The sequence below is a fragment of the Acomys minous genome (assembly GCF_964271855.1).
Source record: "Acomys minous genome assembly, chromosome: 8".
NCBI classification, from domain to species: Eukaryota; Metazoa; Chordata; class Mammalia; order Rodentia; family Muridae; genus Acomys; species Acomys minous.
In genome coordinates, this window is record NC_140489.1 from 111,858,732 (window position 1) to 111,864,731 (window position 6,000).

Below are 6,000 nucleotides of genomic sequence, written 5' to 3' on the forward strand. Positions count from 1 at the left end.
GGGACCTGACGCAAATCCAGACTTTGCACATGATTCCTGGGTGAACCTGGGTGACAGACTCTTCTTGAGTTCTCTAAAAAGTGGGGATACAAATCGAATGTCTACCATGAAAATTTTTGCTAAAGGGGGTAAATAGAGGTGCATGGAATAATTGACACCCCGAAAGGGGTGGCATCTTCCCAGCCTTCCTCCCTGAGAGACAGGCGATATTCCGGCTCCCTATACCCTCCATAGATACCCTGACTTGTTTTCTCCATCCACGCCCCTGACTCCCTACTAAAGTGACTCATATACGAGAACTTAGCAAAAACACATTGACCGTTCCCCTAGATCCTGCTTGCTTAATAGATGGCTTCAGAAACAGTCAGCAACGGGCTCACTGCCCAGTCTCTCAGAAGGACTTGGTGACACCACAGGGCTCCATGCAAGTCTCAGGAGAGGAGCTGTCAATCACTTCTCACACCCGGGTGCCCGGAGAATGAGGCCCGAGCTCCCTAGCTGGTAAGTCGATGCCAATTCTGAGTCACAGAGCAATTCAGAACTTTAAGCGCGAGCAACTGGCTTCCCGTCCGCTATTGGGGGACTTGTAGGAAGCTCAAAGAAGGAACTCCCTAAAAGTGCTTAGCACACTCGGGCTCTTCGAACTCCCAGGGGCCACGATCCCGTTGTCTAGATGATTAAAAACAAATCGACGTTAGATAAGTCGCGTGTGCTGCCAGAGCTAGAGATCACCAGAGCCAAGAGACGCACGCAGATAGTTTGGAATGAAATGGTGAGAGAAAAATGTTGAGCTAAACACGCAATGCTCTGCAGACTCTGTAGAACCTGTCAGAACCTGTGGAACGTAGCGTTCATTTTCCTTCCTCACAGGCCTGGCCCCCGGACCCTGATCCACACCCGCCTTTCTTCTTTTAAACAACATTTTAGGTCTCTTCATTTCTCCCTTCTCTTTTTGCTATCATTTGCCTATCTAGACTTTGGAAACCTCCATTTTAGCACACAGGAATCTGAAAACTGGACAGGGACTTTCCACTGGCTAGCCTCTGCCATGGACACAGGAGTCCTTGGAGGAAGCCAACCCAGGGTCTCCGAGACCCCAGAGAGGAGTCTGCCCATTGTGATTTTCCATGTACAAAGCTACAACGTTGCTTTCAACCTTAGGGTGTTTTTTGGTGTTCCCAACAATCTAATAAGCCGAGTGTTACCAGTCTCGTTATCTTTGTACTTGGGGAGAGAGCCAAACGGGAACTTGATACCTGCTGTAGAGTGAGTTCTCTTCTGGGAAATTCTGAAATGTCCCCTATATGGTTCATGGCCAGTTACCTCTGTCTGCACCCCAACCCTCAGACTTGGCTGTGCCTTCAGCAAGTACCTCAGCATTTGGGACCAGGCTGTGTTCTTTTATCTTCTGAAGTAGTCTATAGCCAAATGGTAAACAGACACCTTCAGTCTTTGCATCCAACACATCTAGAATAAAATGTGCCCCAGAAGCAGGCACCAGGCCAAAAAAAAAAAATCTTTTGGAATCAGCTGATTATAATGAGCTTGTCTCATAAATACACACTTGGGGCTGGCGTGTGCTGTGGGTGGGTGGGGGCAGAGATGCCTTGGTCTTGCCCAACATGATCCTAGAGTCTATACCTAGGGACCACAGTGTCATTTCTTAGCATCTCCCAGAATAACGTTGGCCTCCGTTTATCTCTAGGCTTTCCAGGCCAGCATGCCTCACTGACCAAACAGTATACAGCTACTTCTATGGCCATAGGTAGAACCTAGTTATTGTTTTGGGGTCTTTTTATGCCTAAATATTTGCCTTGTATATCCATGTGAGATGGCTTCATTCTCAGTAATATGGTTCACTTATTCCTCTTACAGGTTGAATTTCCAAATCTCCACTGGAAAAGTGTGGTTCAAATCTCCATGTGTAACCAAACTATGGTTACGCCTGTCTCTTGTTTTCTTGCTTCCCCAGCCTCTACACCTAAAGTTCCCAATAATATGTGCTACTCTAGCTGTGGTAGCTAGTGTTTTTTTCCATGTTCTCCACTGCCATTGCCATGCTAAGGTTTTAATATGCATTGTTTACTTGAGTTTACTTGTTAAAGCAGAGTGCTTTAGGAGGTTGCGGCTCCCCAAGAGTAAATACCCATTTAAAAGAGTCGAATTTAACCGAGCACAGTAATCCCAGCACTCTGGGAGGCAGAGGCAGGCAGATCGCTGTGAGTTGGAGGCCAGCCTGGTCTACAAAGTAAGTCCAGGGCAACCAAGGCTACACAGAAAAACCCTGTCTCAAAAAAAAAGGGGGTGGGGGTGGGTGGGTAAACTTAACAGTAAATTCATACATTTTCATACATGAAGAAGACAGGATCTGAAAACTAGATCTGAAGAAAGTCCTTCAGTCCACATTACACAGGCCCCACGAAATTTGGAATGACATCTTGTCTTCCTCCTTCCCAAGGACTTTCCTCATACGAACATTGCCTGCATCTTTTCCTCTCTCCTTGTTGGATCAAGATGTGCACATGCCTACATATAAGCCATTCAATACACCTCAACCATGAATCCCTTCCACAGACCCCCATGCACAGCCCCAATTTAAAATTTCTCTTTTCATGTTCCTGAGAAAGCAAGTCATGTAGCGTGTGACAATTAGCCTTGGGTCTCTGGTATTTTTGAAGAGCTTTAAAAAGTCTATACGGCTTAATACTCAAGATTCTGTTAGCAAGTAGGAACAATTGTGGGTATTGGATAAAATACCACAATACCTGCCGTGTTCCCTCAGCCCATACACACTCATACAGATGCATACAAGAAGACCCCCACTGTAGGAGTACTTTTTGGTTTGTTTTGTTGGGGTTTTTTGCTACTTTATTGGGTTCTTAAGCCTTCCACCATTCTCTACCTTAGTCCCTTCCACCTCCCCACCGCCAGGTAGGCAAGAAAGAAGGTTAGAGGGAAGGGGGGGGCATGGACCTCTTTTTAGACTACTTCCTTGGGACAAGTCCAATCTCTGTCATCATAATATCCAGCAAGACAACAATCCAGCAATAGCATCATCAGGGACAGCATCAGGGGAAACAGCAGCTGCCACAGGCCCTCTCAGGACTCTCCCATTTATACCCTCTCCAGAGTCCCCAGAATCTGCAGCTGGAAAAGATCACACCCCACCTAGAGCACAAGACGATCATAGTTAACAGCTGTGGACAATCTGAACTATCCCCATATCCCACACCTGGGATTAAAGCAAAACATATTCACATAACATAACTGGGATATTAAAGAAACCAAAATTCTCACTCTACCCGCCACACCCAGACCATTACCACAGCTAAACACATCATCATCACTCACCTTCAGCAATTTCCTGAGCACCATAAGGTGGCAGCGTTGCAGTGTGCACTGGGATTCTAGAGTTATGACACTGGGTTCCCCAGGGCTGTTCATGACCTTCCTACCTTCCTTCTCACCACAACATCTCTCTCTCTCTCTCTCTCTCTCTCTCTCTCTCTCTCTCTCTCTCTCTCTCTCTCTCGTCAACTGCTTATTACCTTCTTCAGCTCAGTTCAAATGATACCATGACGCCTCCTTGTTGGAGTCTTTCCTAACAGTCCTCCCCCCACAAGCTCTCAGTATTTCTTGGTCATTGTCCCCAAGCTCTTAATATTTATGCCTTTTAAAACATTCAGCCAACTGTGTTAGGGCTTTTTAAATGCATTTCTTCAAATAGAAAAAGCAGCTCGGAGTCAGTATATATGTTTGTTTTTATAATAATATTTGGTTTCATAACACTTTATAATAATGCCTAAATGACATTTAGGAACGTGAGTTAGATACTGAATAAATGATGGGCTACATAACCTGACGGTATATAAAATTCTATTGCATTTGAAAACTGTAAATATGCATTCAGAATTCTCCAAAACACAGTTCAGAGAGCTCTTTGTGATTAGATTAAAGGATGAAATACAATTGATGGGTACCACCAAATGTTGTAGGTTACATGCAAGAATTTTGAAGCTATACAGCCAACCACAGAAGCCATAGAGTCATGGGTCTCATAGAATACCAGGAATTATTTCTCTAATTTCAGCATTGTCTGTTAACTGGCCTCTCCCCATCATCCCCTCTCTCTCTGCCACTCCCCCCAGCCACTGCTTGTGACCACTTTAGTCTCTGTTTCTGCTACAGAGTTGAGATAGAAAAGATAACTTTGGATGTACTCCCCATGAAGAAATGAAAAGGGTTTGAGGGTGATGGATTTGCTAGTCACAGAGTTGATGCGTAGCCAGTAAACAGTGTGCCAAAACATTACCTCACCCCTCATTATATGTATTAAATTATTTGTTGGTTAAAAATAGAATAAAGTGAGAATTTAGTCCTTAAAACGTAGCAGAAAGTCAGAATCAAGAGGAAAATAAGCCTTGAAGACCCCAAGCCATAACCCTCCTTCAGCTGCTTGTATTGCTCTTATCGCGGCACATGGGTCTGAATTCTGCCTGCTGGTAGTGGGGTTCCTCAGCTGATGATACAATGCCTCATTTTCCAAGGAGTCTGGAATATTGCCTTTGCGAAAAACATGATTGATGTGTTTCTGTTCTCTGGTGCCTCCTTTGGGGAATCTTGGCTTTGCTGGGACTTATGTCTCTCTGTGAGGCAGCATCAGCCTGCCAGTGTGCTTGCACACTCCAAGGCCAGCCAAGACCCAGGCAGAAACCATCATATGGAAGTGGTTTACCAGCCCCAAGAGTGCTTTCAAGCATGAAGAGGTTGTTATTCTTATTAGTCAGCGCCCTGAGAAGTTGATCGTGCGGACCAGGGTTGACAAGATTTTTCTGTAAAAGGCCAGATAAGAAATATTTTAGGCGGTGCGAGCCATGTGGTATCTGTCATAGCTACTGAACTCTGCCATTTTACCATGAAAGCGGGCATGGGCAATAAGAGAACAAATTAATGTGGCCACGTTCCAGCTAGTTTTATTCACGGATATAAAAATTTGAATTTCATAACGTTTTTGTGTCGTGAAATATTATTCATCTCCTGATATTTTTCAACCATGTAAAACTGTAAAACTTCTCATAGCCCACAAGCTGTGTAAACACAGGTGGTGGGCCAGAGTTGGTTCATAGGCTATAGCTTGTTGGTCTCTGATGCCATTTAAGATGGCTGGCAGCCAGTTAGAGCCACCCTACCAGAGGAGAATGCCCAACTTAGGATGGCACTATTCGAGAGACTTTAGTTCTTGCAAATCCAGTTTAAACATAGCTCTGATTATCCCATGCCTTGTTCTTTTTGACCTGAGTCTATTTTCCACTGGGGATGTTGGCTTCTCTGCCTATGGGGGAAAGGCCAGGTCAGGATGAGTCAACCCTATGGGATAAAGGAAGGGGCAGAGGAGCCCAGAGAGATGAGGAACCACACTCCGCTGCTCCTCATCCTTCCACGTGTCTTCAGGTCAAGGCTTCATGCTTAGCCCTGCAAGAAGAAGCTGTGTTAGGGACATCACTCCTGGGATGAGGGATTGGAGAAATGGCCATACAAACTCTGGTGGTCCCATCTGTTTTCCCTGCTCTAGCGGGGGCACCAGATACACAAATTTGCATAATGAGGAGAGGGATGGAGCTAGAGACAGACAACAAACCAAAAACAAAATGATATTAACTTTATGGTGTCATGGTGAGATGCATCCTGGGATTGCCCGACAGAGAAAGAGTAGAGCAGGATTGGGGTTTTCAAAGAGCCTGGAAGAGGGAACCAATAGGTGTTAAGAGGGGCGATTGGGAGGGGCATCACCAAGCTGAGAGTTGCATTCCCCTCAGAGTAGACAAGAGAGAAAGAGCTCAGGGCTGACCTCTGCAAAGCCAAAGGCAGGTCTATTTGATGACCAGAGACCGCAACACACTGTCACAAAGAAAATGAACTCTAATATATACTTGAGGAAGGCAAACGGTTGCTGCTTTATTTTTACAAATTCTCAATCGACGTTTCTAGGGCCACTTCCAT